Source organism: Microcebus murinus, chromosome 25, assembly GCF_040939455.1.
Source record: "Microcebus murinus isolate Inina chromosome 25, M.murinus_Inina_mat1.0, whole genome shotgun sequence".
Lineage (NCBI taxonomy): Eukaryota > Metazoa > Chordata > Mammalia > Primates > Cheirogaleidae > Microcebus > Microcebus murinus.
The window spans coordinates 17,031,387-17,044,004 of record NC_134128.1 but is presented as its reverse complement, the minus strand read 5'-3'; the positions used below and the strand labels follow the sequence as shown (position 1 = coordinate 17,044,004).

The 12,618-nt window shown below is 40.6% G+C and overlaps 1 protein-coding gene across 3 annotated transcripts in view; it reads right to left on the bottom strand.

Annotated features, from left to right (window-relative positions):
- The window catches only part of CUL2 (cullin 2), a 67,694-nt gene extending 62,212 nt beyond the window's left edge, over positions 1-5,482 (bottom strand). For 2 of the 3 annotated variants that reach the window (XM_075997679.1, XM_012765652.3), the window contains exon 1: positions 5,061-5,242. The gene's annotated coding sequence lies outside the window, so the exon portion shown is untranslated. Of the gene's footprint in view, positions 1-5,060; positions 5,243-5,305 lie in introns of those variants that run through there. The other variant, XM_075997680.1, reaches the window with a different exon arrangement.
- Positions 5,483-12,618: the final 7,136 nt, after the last annotated feature.

The following is a 12,618-nucleotide window of genomic DNA, read 5'->3' as shown; positions in this document are numbered from 1 at the left end:
ACATACTACATATATTTCATATGGTAGTCTTTTTTTTTTGTTTTTTTTGAGATAGAGTCTCACTTTGTTGCTCAGGCTAGAGTGAGTGTGGTGGCGTCAGCCTAGCTCACAGCAACCTCAAACTCCTGGGCTCAAGCGATCCTCCTGCCTCAGCCTCCCAGATAGCTGGGACTATAGTCATGTACCACCATGTCCGGCTAATTTTTTTCATATGTATTAGTTGGCCAATTAATTTCTTTCTATTTATAGTAGAGATGGGGTCTCACTCTTGCTCAGGCTGGTTTCAAACTCCTGACCTCCACCAATCCTCCCGCCTCAGCCTCCCAGAATGCTAGGATTACAGGCGTGAGCCACCACGTCCAGCCTTATATGGTAGTCTTACAAGAAGTAATTAGTGTCTAACACTTCACAAAGTTCTATTAAATATTTTCTATCAAAGATTATATTTCTCTGATCTGGAAACCAGCTGCTTACTTTAATCTCAGGCAAAAAAGAATTTTACAAAAGAGAGATAATGATAACAAACTTAACAAAAACTCAAACAGAACTAAACAGTTCTTAATCAAGAATAATCTCCCCTTTTTGGTCCCTTTTTTTGCTCTCCCTTTGCTGCAACAATGAGTCCGGTCGTCATCTGTGGCATGTGTACCATGGCCTGTAAACCTATATCTTGCTGTTACCCTATCTTTCTCTCCTCAATCATTTTCGTGTATGCCTTAAAAAAAAATCTCAAAAAACAGATAGATCAAAAAACAGGTAGATCAATTTACATAGAAAGTATCTGGCTAAAGATAGCTAATGAAAAATCAAAATGTCAACCACTATCGAATGTATTACAAATTCAGTAGAAATTACAATGCAAGCCTGGATTTTTAATTCTTCAAAATAATAAAGCTTAAAGCAAGAAAAAATATTCCACCTCCTTACCTCCAAATGACTCAACCAGCAGAGTTCAACTGCACCCTAAAAGTCATTGCAGGCTTCTAACATCATAACACTACTCAAAAGTCTCAAAAAACTTTTAAGAAACAAAGGAGTGGCCAGGTGTGGTGGCTCATGCCTGTCATCCTAGCACTCTGGGAGGCAGAGGCGGGTGGATTGCTCAAGGTCAGGAGTTCGAAACCAGCCTGAGGGAGACCCCATCTCTACTAAAAATAGAAATTAATTGACCAACTAAAAATATATAAAAAAATTAGCCAGCCGGGCATGGTGGCACATGCCTGTAATCCCAGGTACTCGGGAGGCTGAGGCAGGAGGATTGCTTGAGCCCAGGAGTTTGAGGTTGCTGTGAGCTAGGCTGAAGCCATGGCACTCACTCTAGCCTGGGCAACAAAGTGAGACTCTGTCTCAAAAAAAAAAAAAAGAAAAAAGAAACAAAGGAGTATCTCCAATAAGTCTTTCCTAATTAAAAGACAAATACAAACTAGACGAATCTATATATTCTTAAAGATAGTAACACAAGGATTATGCTAACATCTGCAATTTAACAGCTACATTATTAAGATTCAAACCCAGGCAAAGAGCCAGATCCCTCTGAACGGATATTTTGATTAACTGATCACTAAGAGAGGATTCGTCACACATCTCTAGTATCAATAACTTGTTATAAATCTCAAGATAACATTCCAAATTTCTGCTTGTTTTTCCAAGATTTAACATTAGCCAGTCATAAGCGTTATAATATTCAGATTCGAGGGCTGATTCTGTCACCAATTTATTAAATTTAACTGATAGTACATACATGAAAATATTGCTTTCAATCATAACCAAACATGGCTGGGCGTGGTGGTTCACACCTGTAATCCTAGCACTCTGGGAGGCCGAAGTGGGCGGATTACTTAAGGAGTTCCAAACCAGCCTGAGCAAGAGCGAGACCCTGTCTCTACTAAAAAAAAAAAAAAATAGAAAGAAATTAATTGGCCAACTAAAAATATATAGAAAAAAATTAGTCGGGCATGGTGGTGCATGCCTATAGTCCCAGCTACTGGGAGGCTGAGGCAGGAGGATCACCTTAGCCCAGGAGTCTGAGGTTGCTGTGAGCTAGCCTGGGCAACAGAGTGAGACTGTCTCAAAAAAAAAAAAAAAAAAAAGAAAGAAATCATAACCAAACATTTTTCCAGCATATACAGAGAACAGGCAGATAAGATGAAACACAAAAGAAACAGTGCAAACTTTTGTAAAAAGTCTCACAAAAAGAAACAACTCTTTAAACAACTCCACATCTGTAGATCAAAAACTCAGAGGGCACCCAGTTACTTGGGAGGCTGAGGCAGAAGGATTGCTTGAGCCCAGGAGTGTGAGGTTGCTGTGAGCTCGGCTGATGGCAGGGCACTCTAACCCTGGCAACAGAGTGAGACTCTGTCTCAAAAAAAAACAAAACTCAGAGGGCAGAGCCAAATCAGAAGATGCTACAGTACTCCATCGGTTTCTCTTCTTTCTACATTCTCTCTTTAGGTGTTCTCATCCTGTTTCACAACTTAAATACTACATAATACCCTGAAAAATACAAGGTAACAAAGCAGGTAAAGTATGCTACTATTTCTGCAAAATGGGAAGAATAATATAAATACACTTGCTTTTATGTGCACAAAACATTTCTTTAGAAGGATAGGCAAGAAAGAGCTAACACTGGCTCCAAGGAAAACTGGGTGACAAGCAGACAATAAGTGGAGGGAGATTTTTTTTTTAAATTCTATTCCCTATTGGACACTTTAAGTTTTGAACCATGTGAATATAGTTTTTATTCAAAATATATCAATAAATAAGTGTGATGACTCCCCATCTCCATCTTTCTCTCCCCACTAGAATTTAAGTTCCATGAAGGCAGAGGTTTTTGTCCATTTTTTCACCACCATATCCACACTGTCTGGTCTAACCCTGATGCTTGAGAACATTTGCTGAATGACTTCCTTGACCTCTCCACTAATTCTAGACTTGTATATTCAATTGTCTACTTCTTTCTCACCTCCATTGGAACAACTAGATCCAGCTTAACATGTCCAATCTGACCCCATCCCATGTAGCAATATGCCCCCCTCACCTCTTCCCCATGACACCACCACCATCCTCCACTGGAAGCCAAAAACCCAGAAGTCACTCCTGTCCCAATCAACAGCACACTCACCCAAACCACAAGGTCAATAAATGCCTTTAACTCCAAAATACATCCCAAAACCTTTTTACTTGTTCCTTAACACTCCATAACCACTACTCTTCTCACTGGTCTCCCTTTTTTTTCTCCCATCTATAGTCAGATTGTAAATCAGACCATATCACTCCCAGTTTAAAACAGAATTCCAATAGCTTTTCAATGTATTATAAGAATAAAAGCCAAACTCCTCTGGACAATAGGACCTCACAGGATCTTGCCCCTGGCTAGGATCTAACCTCTTCTCTCTCCTGAGGGTCCCCCTTCACTGAGCTACCTTCAGTTTGCTAGATACCACCTCAGGCTGTTGCATTCCAGCCTAACCTCAGAACTTTCTAAGGCTACCTACACCCTTCTCATTTCTCAGGTCTCAGGTCAAAGGTTACCTCAGAAAGGCCTTTCCTGACCACAGCATCTGAAAGTCTTCTCCCAGACATTCCCACTCTCCCTATTTTATTTCCTTCATAGTACTTACTCTCTGAAATTATTTTTATTTCTCATTTATTGTCTGTCTCTCCCTCCCCAAACAAAACTAAAGCTCCAAGAGGACAGAAGGGACAGATATGTCATGTGTCTTGTTTATCGCTGTATCCCAAATGCCTGCAATATTATTTGGCAAATAAACCACGTGCTTAATAAATATCTGTCAACTGACAGATAAGGCAAAAATGACCTTAGAGAAGGTCCATAACAGTTAATTTAGTGACAAACTGGTGATAATAGGAAGACATGGATAAACTACCTCCACATTTATAGAGAACACAGAAAATCGCCAGAGAGGAAGGCCAATGAAGAATATTTCAGATGCATGTGATCATCCAAACATTCAAAAGGTAACAGAATAGGTATTTTTCACAAACTATGTGCATGCACACTGGAGAAATGTCCCCCAAACTGATAAACAGCAACTGAAAAAAAGGGTAATTCAAAACACTGTGTACCTTTGTTATTTCATGTGACACTTTTGGAAGGGTCTTCCAAATACTGTATATGGGCAAAAGAGGCAAAGTATAACTAATTTGTTCATTTGTCTGTCTTGAAAAGGAATATGAGATTCTAAAGGGCAGGGAACAGTGTTTTGAATGTTTTTAAATGTTTATTATGTAGTCAGTACTCAATCAGAACAAAGTGATTATTTCCCATACTTTTCTACGAATGTAGATTTGGAACAGGTCCAACTCAAAGATTTTTATATTGAAAAGTCAGAGCATAGGAGCAAATGTTAACAGTCTATACCTTATCTTCAAAATTTAAACTTCCAGGGTACTGCCCTTCAACTGGTCACAGTAATCCATGGGGGTAAGGAGTGGACTTAACAATAATAACAGTGTGCAATTCACAGATGTTTTATTTGCATACATGTAATGGTAGGGAATGGTCCAGACTCCGTAGCGTGTAAGCAAGTGTTGGAGTCTGAGGATCTTATTTCATCAGACCCCTAAGTGTTGAGACAGGAGGAGGTCTAGCATGCACGTAGGATACTCCTCCCCAAAGCTATCAATCTTCCCTGTCTGCGGAAACAAAAGTGAAAATACTCTTGGTAAGGATGTATGAGATAGCTGCCCTCAACACACAGAGTTGTCTCCCCGCGTGAGCACGTAAATAAGCAGGAGTCCACGCACTCTCACCTTCCCTCCCTGGGAGGAAAATGGGGCCGAGGGAGGGGCGGCCAAGATCGGGTTGGGGAGGCCCAGGATCCAGTCCAGGGGGTGTCTGGGCTTAGGGGTCAGCGCTCTGGGGAGCCGAGGTCACTTATAGGACACCACCCTCCCTGGCCTCCCCCTCCGTCCCCCTCCCCTCCCCCCTCCTCGCCCCCAACTCCTCTCCTCTGCCCCATCCCCGCCACCCATTAACCGAGAAGGGAAGTTTCCCGGCGCCTGCAGCCCGACTCCGCGACCCTCGGCGCGGTTACCTTCTGCAGAAGCGGGACAAGGGGCAGGGGACAAGGGGAGGGGGAGGCAGCCCGACAGAGTGAAGGACGAAGCCCCCGGCGAGGAAGGTGGGCGGCGGCGGCGGTGGCTGTCAGCTCGCGTTCCTCTGATCACAGCGCTGCCATTACTGTGCGCCGAGGCCGCCTCCCCGGCCGGCCGCCGCCACCGGCCCAGGAGACGCGGGGGGTGGGGACGCAGCCCGGGGAGCCCGCGCGCCGACGCTCACCTGCCTCCGCGGGGAAATGAAGCGCAGCCCGAGGCCGCCGCCGCTCCCGGGCGGGACAGGGGCGGTGGGGAGGGGGGGAAAGGGGAGAAGGACGGGCCGACTACGGGAGCCGCAGAACAACCGTGCTCCGGGGCGCCCGGCTTTGCCCAACACACACCCTCCGGTCTCCTTCTTCCGCCGCCGCCAAACCCCCCTCGGGCGGCGATGGTAGAGTCCGCGCTACGGCAAGCGCAAGGAGCCCTGCTTAGTGCGATTGCGAAAGGCCACGGAAATCGCTGTTGGAAGTGATTCCCTGCTGGGCTGCCTGTCAGTGAGGCAACCGCGGCACGCCGCCGACTTCAGGACGCACAGTCCCCACCGAGTTTGGGGACTGCTAGTAACAATACCTCGGAATGGTGTTGTCAACAGGAGGGTTTTTTCCTTGAGTTGTCTCAGACCTATGGGAATGTTCTAAGACACCACAGTCCTCTTGCCACACGCCTGCCTGGGCTTTGCAAATGATCAACAACATATCAGCAAAGCTAGTTTTCCCTCTGACAAACTCCTTTTCTAGTGGGTGTTTAGTTATAGACAGATTCTGGGACATAAGTGTATTTTCAATGAAGGAACTTCTTTTCGCAGCCTTGATCACCTAACTTCCCACCTTCCCCAACCTCCGACCACGTTGATCTGAAGGGTTTTCCTCCCTTAGAGTTTTAAACAGTAATGTTGACAAAAATGTAGAATCACTCATCACCTCCTCTTATACACAGGGCCATAAGGGAACAAAAGCCGGGCTTTGTTTCTTATTTGCCTTACGTATCAACAAGATCTCGTGGTCAGGGTCTTGTACATCTGTACCTTCCGAGCAAGCTTTTTCCTTAACATCCCTTTCTTCCAAACTGTGCCAATCCTTCAAGGCCCATTTAAAATCCTATCTCCTGACCTGATAAATCCCACCAATCACTCTCCCCTTCTAACCTGCTTCTCATGACACTTGAAGTCTATACTCTTTGTTTTAAGAAAGAGTTATTATACACTAAATTCAACAGTTTGTTTCCATTATGTGACCTTTTTTCCCCTCCTGTGTTCTCCCTCTTTTAATCCAGCGACTCTCAAAGTGTGGTCTCCAGATTTCAGGAAATCCCTGAGACCTTTTCAGAGGTCTCAAGGTTAAAAACTGTTTTTGTAACAATACAACATGTTCTGGGAGGAGGAGGAGGATTTTTTAAAAAAAAATGTTCTTTGTCTTTTTTGCTGGGTTTAGATTTGCACTGCCGGTACAAAGCAATAGATAGTAACATTAGCAGGAATCAAGACAGTGGCACGAACCTGTCCCAGCTGTCATTGGATCCTTGTATTCTTCCCTGCCACACACACTCCCAGTTTTTTAAAAATAATGACTTAGGGACATCCTTAATGAAGTAGTAAAAAGTATTAATTCTATTCAATTTTGACTCTTGCATACCAATCTTTCTACTATTCTGTTTGAAGAAATGAGAACTACACATGCACCTCTGCTGTATGTATGCCAAAGTAGGATGGTTGTCTTGAAGAAAAGCACTCGTGTGGTTGAGTCACAAGCTGGACTGGGTGCATTTTTCATGGCACACCATTTTTACTTGAAAGAACAATTGACAGACAAACGTGTAATTCTAACTTGGGAATTCACAAATATTTTCTCCACAATAAACAAAGTAAGCCTAACACTTCGAGCAAACAGCTGACAGTATTCATTGCCAATGATAAAATTTAGCTTTCAGTGAAATTTGAAAATTTGGAAAACTTGTGTTCAACACCATGAGCTTGACAGCTTGGCAACATTTAAAGATTTTTCTGATGCCACTGTGGTACTAAAAATGAACGTGACTTTTTGATGTTTTATGATAAAATATGTCATCGCATGGAAGAACTACATGACACAGTGAACCAATATTCTTCAGATAACCAATGAAAAGTGTTACAAAATCATGCATCAATAAAAGATTCATTCAAAGTGTAAGATAGACCAATGAATGGATATATTTGTGTATGTGTGTGGGTGTATATACTTAAAAACAGAGTTTGAAAGATTCATTAATATGGTTTCAGATTCATCACTGTAATTAACCTTTAAGAAAGTACCACTTGTTGAATATCACTGTAGTGTCAAAAAAGAAAATCCACAATTATTCAAAAGGACTATAAATTCATCTTTTAAGGCCTGAGTTTCTTTGTATACATCAGCCATAGAGATATCTTCTATAAAACCAAATATTTGGAGATTTGTAAAATGTAAAAGCAATGCTATTCTTTTCAGTAAAATTTTTTATTTTGGAAAACATGGTTATTTTTCATGAAAACATACAATTTATGTTAAAATGTGTTTAGGTTTATTATTTTTAAATTAAACAATTAATAGTTTTTGAATTTCTCTTTTAAAGTTCTAATATGGTAACTAGTTACAGATATAACCCACATAAACATAAACTCATATGAGGTCCTCACTAATTTTTAAGAGTGTAAAGTGGTCCAGAGACCAAAAAGTTTGGGAACTGCTACTCTAACTCATGAAATTCCTCTGTTCTTGTCCCATTCCTTTAAAACTCTGGTTAAAGATGTAGACTAACATGGAGGATGCCAGATATGAATTGCTATAACACCCCTCTATTTCTAAATTCCAGAGACTTCCCATTCCTTCATAGCTTACCTAATCTATACATTATAATAAGTAAATTATGTTTCTATAAAGGTTATTAGCATGCAAACCCTTAATATTAAATTGAAATGGCTTCTTCCTTCCAGAAAAAGAAAAATATTCCCTCTCTTGCCAACTCTTCAAGCCACCATTTTAAGCAATAGTTGGACCTATATACCCAAACCAAACCTCAAATGCTAGTTCATCTATGAACCCTTTCCTTGTTTTACTTTTTAGCAAACACTCCATTTAAAAATAGCTTTTGGCCCTCTATAATGTTTATTGAATTCCTTTATAACTTTTTTCTGATTTCAAAAGTAATAAATGCTTTTTGAAAAGTTACCACTCTTACAGAAATAGATAGCCATATTTAGGTTGATGTATATACTTCAAGACTTTTTTCTATGAATATGATTAAATATTTTTATACAAATCAGATCATACTTTATATATATATATATTTTGTAGTCAGCTATTTTCACTAGAAAATCTTTCTGATTTTGATCTTCGTGAGAACGCTTAGTTGGCCAAAGTAATTGATAAATTCATAAACTGGCCAAATTCATTTCGTAATCTCCCTTTCACCTACTATTTGAAGAGCTCAACCAAAATCATTTTCTGTCATTATAAGTTCCCTTTATAGACATGAAATCCAAAGAACTCTGATTTTCCAGGACATTTACGATTTCCAATCATTTGTCTCATTGTTATACTCCATATAATAAATATGAATTATATTTTCTTAAATTTTTACTGGGAATTTGCATTTCCTGGCTATATCATTTTTTAAGCATTTTTTCACCTTTTGTTTTTGGTAAACTAAAAGAAAAAATAGATATGGCAGGACAGTTTTCATGTTTGGAGTAGCTCCTTAAGGAGCTATTCTGAGCTTATAAAAGATGCAAGTTTCCTCTTTAAAGAAGTGGCTGAATATAGGACCAGGGCAGGAAATATACAAAATGAGCCTGGAATACCTTGTAGTGTAAGAAAGTAAGGAAGTGCTCAAAACAAAAACAAAAACCAATAAAAACCCACATTGATGGGAGTATGTCACAGGGGCTCAGGAACAAAGGAAAGAGTTCCCGGTGGCCAAAGCTAGAACAATTCTAGCAACAAAATGAAATAGTGCTGGATTATAACCCAAAGTAAGAAATAAATATCCATGAGTCCATACTAATATGAACGATTTACTAAATTAATGAATGGGAGGGAAGAGACAATCTCTTATCCAGAAGAATTCCAAATTAATTATGGAGATACTGCACCCTAAATGAGGGCAAATGTAACTCCTCAATCCTTAAGTGTAGGCTGAAAATTGTAACTTTCTTCCAAAGAGTAAGATATGGAAAGGGAATTTCAAAAGCATACCTTCACAGGGGAGAAATGTGATGTATTCCTTGGCCAGGTGATCAAGGTCAACATTAACAATGATAAGTCTTTATGCATTTAAGTATATGTTAAAAATGGGAAAAAAAAAGTAAAAATTTGAAAGTATAATAAAATAAGAAATAGAAAAAAAAAACAATGATAAGTCATGGTGATAGTAATGTATCTTTGATACGATGTGATGAGAATGGAACTTTACCCCTGTGATCGTCTTCTCAAAAACCCCTAACTCAAGCCGGGCGCGGTGGCTCACGCCTGTAATCCTAGCTCTCTGGGAGGCTGAGGCGGGCGGATTGCTCGAGGTCAGGAGTTCGAAACCAGCCTGAGCAAGAGCGAGACCCCGTCTCTAAAAAAAAAAAAAAAAAAACTCTAACTCCAGGGTGTCATGGGAAAAATATTAGATGAATTCCAATAAAGGAATGTTCTACAAAATACCTGGCCAGTACTCCTCAAAACTATTAAGATCTTTGGAAACAAGACAGGACTGAGAAACTGTCACAGCCAACAGGAACCTAAGAAAACACAACTGTTAACTGGAATATGGTGTCCTGAGTGGGATCCTGGGACAGAAAAAGGACACTAGGTAAAAAACTATGGAAATCTGAATCATATGGATTTTACTTAATAGTGATGCATTGATATTGGTTCATCTATTGTAGCAGGTGTACCATAGTAATGTAAGATGTTAATAACAGGGGAATTTGGGGGGTATAAGAGAACTCTCTATTACCTGATTAATTTTTTTTTTTTTTTTGAGACAGATTCTCACTTTTTTTTTTTTTTTTTGAGACAGAGTCTCGCTTTGTTGCCCAGGCTAGAGTGAGTGCCGTGGCGTCAGCCTAGCTCACAGCAACCTCAAACTCCTGGGCTCAAGCGATCCTCCTGCCTCAGCCTCCTGAGTAGCTGGGACTACAGGTGTGTGCCACCATGCCCAACTAATTTTTTCTATATATATTAGTTAGCCAATTAATTTCTTTCTATTTTTAGTAGAGATGGGGGCCTTGCTCTTGCTCAGGCTGGTTTCGAACTCCTTACCTTGAGCAATCCTCCCGCCTCGGCCTCCCAGAGTGCTAGGATTACAGGAGTGAGCCACTGCGCCCAGCCTGTATTTACACTTAATAGAAGAAAAAGTACACAGTCTCTAATTTGAAAAGCTAGAGGCCCATAACATTTCCTGTACGGGAAGGTGGCACCTTAGGTTATATATCTTTGCCTCTCCCAGACAATTCTGGTAAAAGCTATTTAAAAAGAAAAGAAAAAGGTATTCTTTTCTGATAAAAAGAAATTACCTGTAAATCCTTTATATTTCTTTGCAGTCACATTGAGACAGGTAATTTAATAAGATCAAAGCTGTGTTGGAAGAGAGCTCGTTTTAAAGCAAAACCCATATAACTTTCATTATTTGAGATAGATAATGCATGATCTCTCAGAATGGGGAATAGAGAAGGAATCTGAGTAATGGATTTTAAGAAATAATATTTGATATGTGAAAGAAGGAAAGATGTCTTTTTTCTGAAGTGTTACATCGTATTAAAAATACATATGTTGGCCGGGTGCGTTGGCTCACACCTGTAATCCTAGCACTCTGGGAGGCCGAGGTGGGAGGATCGCTCAAGATCAGGAGTTTGAAACCAGCCTGAGCAAGAGCGAGACCCGTCTCTACTATAAATAGAAAGAAATTAATTGGCCAACTAAAAATATATAGAAAAAATGAGCCGGGCATGGTGGCGCATGCCTGTAGTCCCAGCTACTCGGGAGGCTGAGGCAGGAGGATCGCTTGAGCCCAGGAGTTTGAGGTTGCTGTGAGCTAGGCTGACACCATGGCACTCTAGCCCAGGCAACAGAGTGAGACTCTGTCTCAAAAAAAAAAAAAAAAAAAAATACATGTGTCACCAAGAGTAAAATATGAATCAAGATCAACCCGGGCGAGGATGATAGCAGAAGATGGAGGAACTTGTGACTTAATAAAAATAAGTAACATAGGCCGGGTGCTGTGGCTCACGCCTATAATCCTAGCTCTTGGGAGGCCGAGGCGGGCGGATTGCTCAAGGTCAGGAGTTCAAAACCAGCCTGAGCAAGAGCGAGACCCCGTCTCTACTATAAATAGAAAGAAATCAATTGGCCAACTGATATATATATATAAAAAATTAGCCGGGCATGGTGGCATATGCCTGTAGTCCCAGCTACCAGGGAGGCTGAGGCAGAAGGATCGTTCGAGCCCAGGAGTTTGAGGTTACTGTGAGCCAGGCTGACGCCACGGCACTCACTCTAGCCTGGACAACAAAGCGAGACTCTGTCTCAAAAAAAAAAAAAAAAAAAAAAAATAAGTAACATAAGCCATTCCATTGGAAGAGACAGGGACAAATATAGCAGGACAAAGTCAAATGTGGCAAACCTGAAAGGAAGCTAATTCAGAGAAAGGGTGACTGGGCTAAAGGTATAGTTTCTGGGCCAACGAGGGCAGTCAGTCAACAGCATTAACTTGTACCAAGTGGTTCCAAGTACTGAAGTATGCTCGACATCAATGTTACAAATAGGAACTACGCACGATTATGCAGCCATCACTCTGGGAGACTGAGGCAGGCCACCGGGAGCTATGACCAAGTCACTGTACTCCAGCCTGGGCCTTGTTACTAAAATATATATATATTATGCAGTATATTTCTAAAATAGCATACTTATGTATAGCACAGTTAAGAGCCTTATCTAGGTATTAATGCCTTTTTAAATAAATAGAATACGTCGTGAGCTAAATAAGCACAAAGAAACAAAAAATAAGCCAGGCATGGTGGCATGCACCTGTAGTCCCAATTATTCAGGAGGCTGAGGCAGGAAGATTGCTTGAGCCCAGGAGTTTGAGGTTGCTGTGAGCTAGGCCAATGCCACAGCACTCTAGCCTGGGCGAGAGAACAAGACTCTGTCTCAAAAACCAAATAAACAAACAAATATAAACTTCTAAGGTACCCAGAGAGAAAAAGGTCAGGCAGAACAAAAAGATTTTATAATGATAAAAAGTAAACTGCTGGAAAAGACAGATAAAAATCTGAATATAAAATAATAAAGAAACAACCAAATAAAAGCAGTTAAAGAGATTCAAGTATAGCACTGAAAAATAATTTTTTAATTAAAGATTTCAGTAGATCTTTTCAATAAATGGCACTGGATGAGCCAGATACTTACAGACAAAAATAACAATGAACTTTAATGTAAATTTCATATCTTATACAAAGATTAACTCAAACATGGATCGCAATCTTAAAACATAAAACTT